The following is a 14,814-nucleotide window of genomic DNA, read 5'->3' as shown; positions in this document are numbered from 1 at the left end:
AGATATGATGAAGATATAACTACCTCTCTTTTCCCTGAAACGCGAGTTTGCAGAAAGCAAGAAAACGAGAACGAATAAGTCGGCCGTGAGAATCTTGTCGGCGTTGAAGAGCAAATAGAATCGGATTTCTTCTTGGTTTTTCTCACCCCCTCATCCCTTACCCTTGCCCTTCAATCGTCCCTTATATCTTTCTTCCTTTCTTTCTATCAAATCAACTTGTTGAACGTCCATTAAACGTCTATCAAAATGTCCATCTTTGAATTATGAAATATTTGTACGTTTCATTTCGTTTTCACGGTGTTAACAAAGCAACGCGTGTCTCTTTTGTGATTTTAGAATAATAATAACAACGTAGGTGAAGTTTATCGGATTTCATTTTCACCTATAATAAAAATGAGGTTACGTTGTTACTTAAGATGTCGTAGATAAATCCTTAGAGTCCTGAGCAAGCGCTTTCTTAAATTTATAGGGGACCGTAAAAAAGAATAAAAAAAGAAAATCTCCCCATCAAGTCACACAGTAATTTCCACTTAAATCCTTTTCGACGAACTTTTGCAAGCAAGCACGCTAATTTTATCATTCGTATCCACTCGACGAAAAGGGATTTAAGAAATGATTAAATTAACCGAGTTAACTGTAGAGTTAACTGTAGGGTTGTTGTTTCTTTTTTTATTTCTTTTTCTCCCGCATAACCTATAAAAGACTTTTCCTTTTTATTTTTGTTTATCTTTCTTTTATTAGAAAGTACGAGGTGGTACGTGGCGTGTTGTCTTGTAGGGTTTGGATAGGTGCTATGGTAAAAGGGGTTAAAAAGAACTAAATTTTGATCGAACATCGGGGTTGTGTTGAAAAGCCGATCTCTCAACAGAGACACGAGGTCTCCGTTCTCTCTTCAAGAATTTAACTTGGATGCTGTTTTTCTGTCCCGAGTTCTTTAGTATTTCAATGAATCCTCTTGCTTGCCTTACCCGAACAAGAGAGTTCCCTTCATTCCCACGGGATACCTTTTTTTTCCTTTTTTCTTTCCTACGCGAAGCTCTTAAGGGATTAGTACGTACTTTGTGTTCTTTCCCTTTTTTATATCTTTCTCTTTCTCTCTTTCTCTCTTTCTCTCTTCTCTCTTTTTCATTTCTATTCTGTTTGTTTGATATTTTTTTGTTACTAACCAGGATGGACCAAATCAAAGATGCATCATTTCATTGATGTCATTTGACATATTTTCATAAAAAAAAAAACTTATCTAATTTTGTTGTTTTGTTTAAAACCTTGATACAAATTGTAAAAATAATTATTTGAATATTTTTCTGATCTATTTGAAACGTTAATCATTCAGGATATTATTTTAAATGACCAACAGATTTCTTCTTAAAAAGATTAAGTGGATCTAACGAATGCATCAGTCACACCTGTTGATACTATTTTTTTTTTCTTCTTCTTTTTTTTAAGATTAAGCAAAAGAATCGTCAGAATATAATTAAATACAGAATTTTCAATTTTTAATTAGGAAGCGGGAAGGTAGAAAGTTCTGAAATCGATTGATTTCATTTAATTGGTTAATTTTTGTCTACACTTCATTCTCCACCAGCTGCCCACCTTTCTATCGATATTTCATTTTCTTCCCTTTTTCCTTTTGCTTTATCGGAGCACGTCGAAATCGTGGAAGAGGGCTGAGGAGGGGGAGGGGGTTAAAGAATAAAAAAAGAAGGAAAAGAGAAAGAGAGAAAGAGAAAGATTCGTTCGTGCGGAAGTGTCACGCGTGAGCATTAAGAATTCCATGAGCGGAGCGAAAGCGCTTGTAAATCTTGGGTTAGATGAAACATATATGTATATTTCTACATTTTAACTTTACAATATTATTATTTGCATAAATATAATGGTATATATGTTTTATGAGTAAAATGGAGGTGAGGAAAAGGGGGACCTGTTTTCCATTCTATCGAATTGACGTGTAGGACAAATGTATAATCTGTTTTGTTCTTATACACACTGGACAATTGTCTAATATATAGCTGTAATCTATCTAATATTATTGTTCTATAGTTTAAATATCTCACTTCAATAAGAACAAACGTATCTCCTTTCTCTTTCTTTTCTTCATCTTCCTCATTTTTTTTTTGTTTTCTTGTTTCTTCTCGTTCGTATTTACTCGGTCATCCTCCTTTCACCGGAAAGGAGAAAAAAAAATATTTATTGAGATTGATAAAAAGATTGATAGATTTAATTTATTATCCTGTAGATTAATGACCCATGGAAAAGTAGTTTATTTATTCATTCATTGTAAGTGGTACGAGGAATCAAGGCATAAAAACAGTTTATGGAATTTAGCGCGTAAAACGTCAAACTTTTAATGAATACATTTTTTTTTCTATTTTTTTTTTTTTTTGTATCGCTACGATTATTATTATAAGAGATATTTTTATAGTCGAACATTGAAATGAAACAAAAGCGAGGGTTTTGTGAACAGGAAATGTATTTTTTTTTATTAACCTGTTTATTTTTTTGTTTTGTTTATTTATTTATTTTCAACTGCATCAAATAAAAATAGTCGATATATGAATTTATATATGAAAGGTGGAAAAAAAAAGGGATAAGGGTATATTTATTCATATATTTCATTCGTATAAATCTTTTCATAAACTAGTCTTAGATAGTGATTACTTCATAGAAAAAAAAGAGAGAAAAAAGATGAATCAAAGATATCATTTGCGTGGAAAAACTCGTTCCGATTACATTCGATTTGTTATCTCATGTTTTACTCTCAAACCAGTTTTTGATATTCCCTTTTTTTTTTTTGCTTTTTCTTTTTCTTCATCTCGAGTTCAGATAATATTTTCACTTTTCCAAACTGTCATTGGACGTGCATCGTAAATAAAAAAAAATTCCATTAGTCGCTTAGATAAACTCGCGCGCGCGCACACACACACACACGCACACGCACACGTAAAAAAGATATGCGATAAAAAGAAAAGTAACATAAGAAGAATTCGAAGAAGACTGATGTAAAAAGGAAGATAGAGAAAAAGAAAAGAAAGGAAAAATCCGAAGAACCAGCTTCGTTGGTGCTGCTGGTGCTGGTGCTGGTGCTGCTGGTGCTGGTGCTGGTGCTGGTGCTGCAGGGGCCAGTTTCGCTTTCCTTCGGAAACCTGTCTATAGAATCTTTTTAAAAGATCAACAACGTTCGCGGTTTGGCTTCTAGCCGAGCCAGAACCAATGCAATGCTAGTCAAGTTAAGTTAAATCTAAAGTCCTATCACCATCTAGAACGAAAATCATCTAGAAATGCACAGGTTTCATATGTAATTAAGAAATGCTATACTTCCAGTGCTAAACCATTAACGATGTAGATATAATATATAGAATACTTTATTGGAAAATGAAAAATAAATTCTAAAGAAATTTGTTAATTTTAAATATTAGGTGGTTCGGAAAAACGTTTCGTTTTTCTTTCGTAAAAATGAAAATTATTTTTGCTTCGAGGTTAAACCTAAACCTTTCAAGTGGTCATAAATAGTTGAATTTGATAAATATAACCTCTCATCGATCTCATGTGTTACTATTTCTCGGTTTGCATCAACTAATGCCATTATTGCGTCAGCAAAAAACGAATCAACTTTCCGAACCACCTAATATAATACATAATCTATTTTACTATTTTTCTATACAATGTTTTTTTTGGGGGGAGGGTATCAATCTATATTTTATTTCATTTATATATTATGTTGTTCGCAATAATGCACCAAAATTTATTTTCATTACAAATGCATGCGTTTCATAAACTAATCGCAAGGTGGTAATTTACGATCAAAGAAAAGGAGGTTTACAATTTATAATTGCAATTAGAAATAAGTGAAGGGAATATGTATGCGTAATTTTGTTTACGATTGTGTCATTAAAAAATTGTTTCCATTTTTTATTCACTTTTAATTACTTACTCATCAATTTCCTATCGAAATTGATGATTATTAACAATATCTGCTTGAAAGATCCTTTCTCTTTATAATAATAGTCATCGGTACTATCATCGAATTCAAAGTTTCACGATTCTAATACTTAAATATCATTCTTTAGTTAATAACGAAATACGCTACAGAAATATTTACAAAAGTAAAAAATGAAAGTTACGTAAATTATGTAGAAATCTTCGTAATGCAAAATTATGTATAATATTTAATATTATCGATTAAATAGTTAACTTGTAAGTATTATATAAAACCAATGGTATCTATCGTTATTGCTTTTCTACTTATTTTTCTTATTTTTTATTTTTTTTTTTGATTTTATGCCAAAACGTGTACCATTGGATTTTTTCCTTTTTTCTTTTTCTTTTTCTTTTTTACACATACATAAGAATATAAATACATAGGTGGGTGATAAACGATAAAATTCAATTGCACAGAAACAGGTAGGACGATATTACTCGAGTTCTTACTTCGAGAGACATTCGAATGGAGAGCCGTCTAATTAGGCGAAGTAAAGGGATAAAAAAAAAAGCAAAGTAAGAACATGGCAAGTCTTTTGTACATGTACCATAACATGTTATGTTACCTTTCATATAATATAACTTATTAATATATCTATATTATTAACTTCAGAAACGTTTTGGAGAAAGAGGATTTGAAAACAAAAATTATTATTATTATCATTATTATTATTATTATTATTATTATTTCTGGGATCGAGAAAAGTAGACAGGCAACTTGATATGATGAAAAATGAAATGATAAAAGGAAAAAGAAAAACAAACTACGAGGTAATTGAATATATTGAACAACAAAAAATGATGTGGCGTATGAAATGGAGGAGAGAAGAACGATAACGCATTACTTTTTCAAAAAAATATTCTTTCAAATTAATAAATTATAAAATCATTATGATTTTCCACGGAAAAGCAAACAAGCAAGCACGAGCAAGCTCATGCACGATAATTAAGAAAGGGGGATCGTTTGAAAGAAATGCTTTTTTTCCTCTTCATTCTTTTTATCGGAATGCACACACACACATTTATAATACTCGTATTTTTATATTTAACTTTTAACTTATATTCAAATGAAAATAGTATTTTTATTATTATACTTTGTGCGTTAAATAAATAATGGCATTTCTGTATCGGCGAGCTTCAATCGTCACATTATATAACCTGCATTTGCTTTATCTGCGCACTTTAACAAGCATTTTCTTATCAACGTGACGAGCATCGTAAATCACTGCCACATATATACATACGTGTGTGTGTGTGTGTGTGTGTGTGCAGTCGTAAACGAAGGAAGCTTTTGCTGCGTTATCTTTGCTCTGTGACTATCTTTTCTGTTCTTTTCTGTTCTTTTCTGTTCTTTTCTGTTCCTTTCGGTATCTTTTATAATCATAATATTATCTTATATTATCAACGAATTTTTACAAATCTGGTACTATAAATGTTAAACAATTTATTTCTTAATTATACTTCTGTTTTTAAATCATCATTTTATGTTTTGAAATTTGTTTATCATTCATTTTTTAGTTTTTCTTTTTTTTCAGATATCAATTAACGTTTCGTAATATAGTTGGACTTTAAAAGTGTTTATTTTTTTATTTTTTACATATTCCATTATTTTTCAATCAAAGTTTGTGACTTTTTGAGAGAGATATTTTAGTTTATTTTATTTTTCTAGACGAAATTCTTTTTCAACAAAAAAAAAAAAAAAAGAAAAACAAGAAGCATATTTTTATTCGGTTACATCTGACATGAATAAAAAGTTAAACCGTATGGAGTAGTGGGGCCTTTTTGGATAAAATCTCGTAAAAATGTGACAAGCTTATGAATAGAGAGAATTTGCTATACCGTATCAATAAATCTATAAATCGATAGATCGAAAGTCAATTGGACTAACACACAAGATTCTGATATTTTTTTTTTCCACGTGAAATATATCATAAAAATGAAACGAGAGATCAAGCTGACACGTTGCACTAGCGGAACGATTAAGAAAAATATTTTAATTGACCAAATTTTTTTATGTAGATTCAACGATAAAATAAACTTCGATAAATTCGTTCGATTTCAATGTTTTCTTTCATTTTTATTTTATTTTGTATGATCAGTATTGTCTTAGTACGGTCAGACAATAATAATCAGAATCATGAAAATGAAATGGAACAAATGTGGAGAGAATTCGCATATTCGTTTACTCTCGAAGCGAATTTTTGGTAAACGTTGAATGTAGAAAAGCGGTATCTTTCGAAAACACTATAGTGAAAATTGCTTGGAAGGTGCAATTTAGAGGTTACGAAGCCTCGTTAATGTTATTCAACCGTACCGAAGCAAAAGCTGCCGTCTGCACACCGCCTGTACACCGCCTGTACACCGCCTGTTGCAGGCGCACGCGCAAATTCACATACTTAAGTTGCACATACATTTCTTACTTTCACACATTATTATTAATACGCACAAGTCCAACCGCATTTTAGAATAGGTTAAATGAAATTTTCAAACGGCACGAGAAAAGGCTTGTTTTTAATTATTAACAAAATTGCGTTACTTTATATTTCTTGTATTTTTATCATCTATTTTTTGTTTCCCTTTTAATTACTTATGTTTACGAAACAAATTACACGACCAACGGAGTAAACGAATGCCAATGCACATTTTTTTTTTTTTTTTTTTTTTGATTAATATTTATTCTCGTATTTATTTGAAATGACAACATTTTTGCGAATGTTTGGCCCGGACGTAATTAAAAGAAATAATTGTCTTTCGCTTACAAATTCAATTGTTTTTAACTATAGTAATTTAATGTTCACAAATTTCTGTTGTTTTCTTTCTTCTAAAATTGTTATCTTTTGTTTTCTCGTCTATGGATCATCTTCTTCTCAAGCGGATATGACGTTATACGATAAGAATCGTCTAATGGTTTTCATTTCATTCTCTAACCTAAGCATCAAGTTGCATGCCGATTTTACTTATATAACATCGTTATCCTCATCGTTGTTGTGTCCTCATCATTATCGTTATCATTGTCGTTATTGTCGCACTTCCAAAGCCAAATTATATTTAATAATGGCCTAACCCCTTAAATTAATTTGTAGATTATTATTACTACCCCTACTTCCCACCCCTACGTTAATTGCAAGTAACTTGGTTTAACAGCAAAACTACAAATCGGGAATCCATTGATTCCCTCGCGTAATCAAAAGATTTATCGATTTTGATAATTAACCAAACGGTTAAGCCGTGCAGAGAACTGGAAAACTTATAATTTAGTACCTACACGTAACCCAAACCCTCCTCTTCCTCCTCCTCCTCCCCCTTGACTATTTTGTCGTCAACGCAAATTCTAGCAAATTCTATTTCCCCATACGAGAATTCAAAGCTTCTCTCTAACGAACCCAGATCAAATGTAATCTATCTTATCGTTTCGAATCAAATCAAATCGAATAGGATCGAATCAATCCATTTAAAAAAAAGTGAAAAGAATTTGTAAAGAGCAACTGAAACAGATAGATCGATAAAATCTCCGAATATAAATCATTCGTACACCGCGAAACGTTAACGAGAGGAACATTCATGGAGAATTTCAAGAGGATAGATCGGTTCGAATGAAAAAAAAAAGAAACAAAAAAGAAACAAAAAGTTTCACTTTAGCCACTTTCATAATTATGAGCACATATATATATGTTAACACAATTTATCGGTATCGTATTATATATTTATTTGCATAATTCTGAGAGACAAGTTTTAATCGTAGGTTTGTATTTCTGTGCGTCATCGGAAGAAAAACAATTTAGGATAGATCACGAAGGACACAAGACACACACACACATACAGTTATACATGTGGATCATGCTTGGTCGGCTATTCTAAATATAGTATCATAGCAACTGTCATTATCTTCAATTATCTCAAAAGCTAGCTAGGTTGGGATGCCTTTGCAAACACCCGCAATATCATATACGAGTACACCAAGCACACAACCATATGCGTAGGAGTTAGAATAGTATAGTAGAAGGGGCGTGTTTAGTAGATGTAGTACTTGCCTATAACATATCTTACGTTACACATTAGTAGTAGTATTAGTAGTTGTAGTAGTGGCGCAATGCAAAATTGATGGCTGCGAATGACGTGTGCGGTCGCAACATTAGAGTTGCACTTTAGTACGATGAAACGTTGGGACGTTGGTCTGCCTTGGTAGTTAACGTTTCGCTTAACCACTGTTATCTCGGAACAATGAAGAGACTGGTACGCTTTAATCGATACTTTAGTTGGAAGGTTAATCGTTTATCTGTTATCTACCTTTACACTCACTTATGGACCTTGAATCATCCTTTTGATCCTTTCAAATCAATTTTAATCTACGGCTCAATCTTTTTTTATAAGTTTTTTTTAATTTTATATTTCTATTAAATATAATAATAATAGTTCAATTATACAAATATTTATTTCTATTTTTTGTTCCTTCCATTACTTTTGTCTTTCAATTTAAAAGAAGAATCTCAACTCAGAAGTCTACCGTACAAAAGATTCGATTTCACAGTTTCGATTAAATTGTTCTAAAGGGATAAATCACTTCCCTTTCGGTTTCACTACGGTTGCCAAGCCTGTGTGTATTTCGATGCATTGTAAATTGATTTGTAGGCATGTCAAGTGTCGTCAGAGGAAAAGTAAAAAATAGAGAGAATGAGAAAAGGGGAAGGGGAAGGTGGGGGAAAGGGAGAAAAGAACGTCATAGAACCGTCATAGAATCGTTAAAGAACCCGCTCTTATGCATCCTCCTCCTTGTTTATCGAACATACACTTTCGATAGACTCTTCTATGCGTTATAAATATATACGTATATCTACAAATTATAATAATGACAATAATTATAAAAATAATATATATATATATATATATATATATATATATATATATTTGTATTGCGCATCTTATATTAGTTATTTATTGTCGAGTTATAAAATTCTTAAACAAAAATGAAATTTGTCTAAAAATCATCAAATTTAAATCTTCAATATCATTCAAATGGTGAGGTTTACGGAAAAAATATAAGATACCTTTTTTGTAGAGCATTAAATTTCCTACAAAATTCGTCTAGAACATTTTTCTGTACAATCAATAAATAATGAGGTATGAATTTTAATCTATTGGACTGAAAAAAAAAATAAAAAACTGCGATGCGGAGGATCTTCCTATTAAAATATTAAAATTAAGAGCTCATATTTGGTGAGAATTGTTTTAAGGTGTCTAGCAACCCATTTTTCCGTGGCACTTGAAAAAAAAAAAGTCATTTTTTTGACCCACCCTAATATATATATTTAAACTAGGGGTGCCCCGTTACGCGTTGCTGTGGCTCACAATCAGTCCGATACACACGTCTTTAAGTCAACGAATTACCTTATACCGCCATCTATTAGAATCTTATCAAACTAACAGAGATAATCGTGACTCTTTGTTAATAAACAACAAATAATTCGCAATAAAATAATATTGCGATTATAAATTGAGATATAAACTATTCTATCTTTCAAGTTGGATGAAACTGCACACAGTGTGCAAAACTTGATTAAAATCGGTTTAGTAGTTTAGGAGTCCATTGCGGACAAACAACGAGACACGTAATTTATATATATTAAGTATTTTATATATATATATTTATATAAATTAATCTATATATATGTATGCATATTTGAAAATGAGAGATAGGGAACTGTCAAGCAAACTATTAGTTACGTCACTAGAGTATTTACTCTTGGCAGCAACGCGATTCTCATATTTGATACCTCCTAAAAATAAAACAAATTCGCTTCACCCAACCCGTTGCACCTTCTATCGGAAATATTAATAAAAATAAAAGAAAGAAAAAAATTCGATTCGATCGATTTATACTTCATACACATTAACACCCTTTTTTTCTTATTTGTCTCTTTCCATTCTTTCTTTTTCTTTTTCCAACTGGCTACCTAACCCACTCACCCTCCCTCTAACTATTCTCATCTTTTTTTTGCTTTCGTGAAAAGAAAAAGAAGAAGAAAAAGTTTACGCAATTTCTCGTTTGATAAAGGATCGACTTAAATGTGTCAACGATCGCGTCTTCTATAAAAGCCTCTCTATTTGAACGAATGAGAAAGAAAGAAAGAGAGAGTGAGAGAGTGAGAGAGTGAGAGAGAGAGAGAAAAGAATGGAAAGATGGTGAAACGAATGTGATAAATGTGACGTGAGAGAAAAGGAAAAGAGATGTTAGGTTCGTTCGTTGGTTCGTTCGTTCGTTCATTCGTTCGTTCGTTGAGTGTCTTTCGATAGTGGATGGATTTTTCATTTCTTATTACCTTCGTTCCGAAAGATAAAGATTTTTCATCCATCTAAACGCCAAAGATCACTTCTTTAGAAAGATATTTGTTAAATTTGCTATAAAAGGGTTATTCCATGAACGATCAATTTCAGTTTTTTTTGCTTTTTTAAAATTATTTATAATATATTTGTTCTGAATGATCGTATTAAGACCTTGTTGTGTTAACGTTATAATTCAGTCTCTTAGGGAAACTTGAAACATCGAGTCTTAATCGTTGAAAGATAAGCAAATAATGGTAATTTAGTAAGCGTACATAAAAGCAAGCGAACTACTCTCACTAGGTACAACATGTCGCAAAGCAATTTGCTTTATGGTTACGACTTTGTTAAAGTCATACGTGTCGTTCGCTGTCTTGTTATGTTACTCGTCAATGAAATTTCTACTCTAGTATTTCTCACTCTTACTTTTGAATACCTGTAAGCACGCCCGCACGCACGCACGCACGCACGCACGCAAGCACGCATTACGATTTCATCTTACGTAAGATTTTTCATTTACCGACTTATTACCAAGTCATTCAAATTATTTACTTTTGTAATTATTTAATTATATAAAAAAGTAAATAAAGATATATAGGTGTATATTATAAAAATGTTAGGGTTAGAAAATTTTGGGCACATTTCGTATCCAAATTCGATCTCATATTCCGAGCATGAGCTCGATCTCTTGCTTTATTTAGTTGTATTTCGATGCAGTATTTAAATGATCCACGACTACGTACCAGTGCTTGGCATACACTTACGTACGGTGTCTCTTATTCGGCTTCTACATATTCTCTTTTTCTCTCTTTTCCTCTATTTTACACTCAGCTCTCTTATACGATTCCATCTCTCTCAGACTCCAATATATTCTTCATGAATATGTAGTATGCAACGCACTTGCACTCGGCTTCTTCTTCCACCTTTTTCTATCCGGCATACATTTTCCGCTTATTATAACGTACAATACTAAAAATATAACATTGCACTCACTCTCTTTCTATTTCTTTCTTTCTTTCTCTCTCTCTCTCTCTCTCTCTCTCTCTCTCTCTCTCTCTCTCTCTCTCTAAACTCGTTTACGTAAGCCAAGTAATAGTAGTAGCAGTAGCAAATCGTTTCACTAACCTACTACTACTATTACTTCACTCGTATGAATTAACCATTTATTAGAACGAAAGTAACCGTGATGATTATTTCAATGATATATGGTATTTTTTTCTTTTTTTGTTCTTTTTTAATTACATCTTCTTTTTGGTTGCTTTTTTTTTGTCGATTCAGTTTCCATAATACATATTTTTATGTATTCGAAAAATAAATAAAAATAATTCATATTGTTAATGGAAAAGTTGATATTTTTTTTCCATTAGAAATATCTGAAAGAAATGGGGGGAGGGGGAAGAAGGAGGAAAAATAAAAAGTAAAATATGCTATTGAGATTCTGTTCTCTCTTGCTACTCAACTATTCAACTATAATAAAGATAGCTAGACTCATCGACGTTTCTACTTAAGCAAACTATCCTCTCTCTCTCTCTCTCTTATTCCTTTAAAGTACTTATATTATACGTTCCGAATCGATCGATCGTAATGCTCTACCACGTACAATCTTTTTTATGTATATTAGATACATTTTTAAAAACGATAATATTGCAAATTTAAATAGAACTTAAATGAAATCACGTTCGTAAACTGAGGAAGGAGAAAATAAAAAGAAAAATAGAAGTCGATTAAGTATAATTAAATTCAAGAAGTATAATAAATATTCAATTTATCTTTTAACGTTTGTTGAATTGCCCGGAAAGTTTTCTGTCGACTTATAATTATATATTTCATTAATATTTTTATTAAATATATATATGTATATAATTTATTTTAAAATCTGCACGCAAACTTTCCGGAATAATTTCAATGCACGTACCATTAAGTTGGAAAGTTTGTGCCAGTTAAAAAAAAAAAATGTATTATACGAGTATATATATAAAAATAAAAATTTAATTTAAAATTGATGATAATATTATATAATTATTATATGTCATATAGTAGTAATATATTTATTGGAAATAATGAAAAATTGCAAATAAAAATGATGTATATTCGTATATTCGTAGTTGACTTTTATTATTCTTTTATTACTTTGTAAGTAGATTCGTCAGGATGATTTCGTTATCTCTATAGCAAGATACATAAATGTTTACGAATGAGAGAAAGGAAACGTGGGAGGGGAAAAAGAAAAAAAAGAAAAAACGAACGATAAATCATTATTATCGTCGTATCGTCTTTATGCGTTATAGGTACAGGGTGTTTGACTGTAATACTTAAAAGAACAACGTTTTTCTGCGATAGATACGAGAGAGAGCGAGAGAGAGCGAGAGAGAGAGAGAAAGGTATAAGCGGACGTAGCGGGAAATTCAAAAATGGGGTTAGCATTTCGATAAAAAATATTGAATAACCCGCATTTCCGCGTATACCAGAACACATTTTCTAAAATGCGATGATAGGGAGTTGAAGAAGAGTCTTTACGATCGTGATTCCTCTTCCTCCGTTTTTCGATGCGACAAGCCTTTACGACGAAGGTAGACCTTGCGATAACCATAATGGCCGGTCTCAAACCATTATCGTCACTCTATTTCACACTCGATATCTTCAAAGACTTTTCCTCTTTTCTAGATTCCTCTTCTAGCATCCTATCTGAAATCCTTTTCCTAGATTTAACTCTATGAAATCATTTCGATAACATCTATTTATTATGTTCGTATTATCATCGTTAATAATTTTCACCAGGGATAGTGTTAAATTTTCTCTTTGTATTGAGAAAATATGCAGCGGATTCGGCAGGTTTTATATTATATTAATTAGCAACAGTGTTACAATTTTACTTTTTTTTATTTTTCTTTATAATTGATATAAAATAGTATAATTCACAATATTCAATTATGTTAATTGTGTATATACGTCCGCGCTTATCGACTGATCTATATCGACTGTTCTATCCCGGATACGCTTCGTATCCCTCTATTGTTTTAACCTATTAGCCCTATTGCTATTACATCTTTGGCCGCGCATATTTAAATCTTAAATTAGGAATAGAAGAAATTGTGGATTACCGTCTATCCTTTTTTAACAGATAGGAATATTCATGGGATTTTATATTTATATCAATGAATTTTGTAGTCTTTACAACTCTTGCAACTTATGAAACTTTCCAAATAAACGGCTCATACTCGTATATTCTTTAGAAACATATACGCGATATATTTAAAAAAGCAGAAAAAAAAAGAAGAAAGCATATGTATAAGATTGAACATTTTATTTTTCTCAATTCTCGTATATTTTTATTTTTCAGGTGCGGAGGTGTTGGACTCGAAAGGTTAGCAGCGTTCTCTTCGTGGTTTCGTATTACCGTGTCTGTGATAAATAGATAGAACCTACTATACATTCCAAAGTCTGTGAGATAGTTTTCGTTTGATAGATAAAGATAATAGTGCTTTTTAGTTTGATTTTGAAAATATAAATAAATAAATAAATAAAAGGGATCAGAAAGATCCAGCAACGTTTTATCAATCGTTCATAATTGAAAATAACTCTGGACAGGAAGAAATGTCTGGAAGGAAATGGATCGAAAATCGAAAGATCACAAAATTTGGACCGCCTTATATACAAAGGCAACGATTCAAATTTCAAACTAAAGAGGAAGATAGTAAAGGAGGGGGGAGGTGCATGAGATACGTAGATCGAAATCAGTGTTCGATTTATCCGTCGAAACTCAAACAACCGAAATAACTAAACGACGAATCAAGATCAGACAGTATTGGAGTGAAAGAATAAAACCAACGAAAAAATCTACCGACGAGGAGGAAAAAGAAGAAGAAGAAGAAGAAGAAGAAGATAAATCTAGAAAGACTACGAATAAAAAAATTGAAAGAAACGATTCGTTTATCAAACGATTCGTCAAAACTTCCAAGGAAAATATAACCGAGGGTTGTGAAAAGTTGGTCAGAAATATTCGTAAGAGTCCTCGTCTTTGGACAAAAAAATTACATTTCAATAAAAACAAAGATAATTCGATTGATTTGACAAAAAACAAGGATAATAATCATTTTAAACCAGTACCACCTGTTAGAAGAAAAGGTTCAAGAAATAGGCCACTTCTATGCGAATTCGATTTATCGAAGAATAAACCTAATGAATTGTTAGTATCGAGTTATGATAAAAAACACGATGAAGATTCATCGAGATCTAAAAGTGTTTCGATCGAGGACGTTGAAGATTTGATACGTTCGGAAAACAATCTTCGTTTATTGGAAGAACGTGTTAATCTTCGAAGACGTTTTGAAAAGAAAAATGAATCTAATGATGATTCATTTTTAACCGATTATTCGCCTATTGTACATAAACGTTATTACAAACGTTCAAACTTATCTCGAGAAAAGGAAAAAGAAGAAGAAGAAGAAGAAGAAATAATAAATGTTAGTGAATCTGAAAGTAAGTTGTTAGAACGTTGTTGCAAGTTAGAAAGGAAAG

The 14,814-nt window shown here is 31.6% G+C and overlaps 1 protein-coding gene across 3 annotated transcripts in view; it reads left to right on the top strand.

Moving 5' to 3' along the window:
* LOC107074295 (uncharacterized) overlaps positions 1-14,179 on the top strand; it is a 40,010-nt gene extending 25,831 nt beyond the window's left edge. For all 3 annotated transcript variants that reach the window (XR_016176005.1, XR_016176002.1, XR_016176003.1), the window contains one exon: positions 13,637-14,179. The gene's annotated coding sequence lies outside the window, so the exon portion shown is untranslated. The remainder of the gene's footprint in view (positions 1-13,636) is intronic.
* The last annotated feature ends 635 nt before the right edge of the window (positions 14,180-14,814 follow it).

The sequence above is a fragment of the Polistes dominula genome, unplaced genomic scaffold, assembly GCF_049000335.1.
Source record: "Polistes dominula isolate Pdom_NZ unplaced genomic scaffold, Pdom_raw_medaka contig_79, whole genome shotgun sequence".
In the NCBI taxonomy this organism is placed as follows: Eukaryota; Metazoa; Arthropoda; class Insecta; order Hymenoptera; family Vespidae; genus Polistes; species Polistes dominula.
This window is presented reverse-complemented; position numbering and strand designations above follow the sequence as displayed.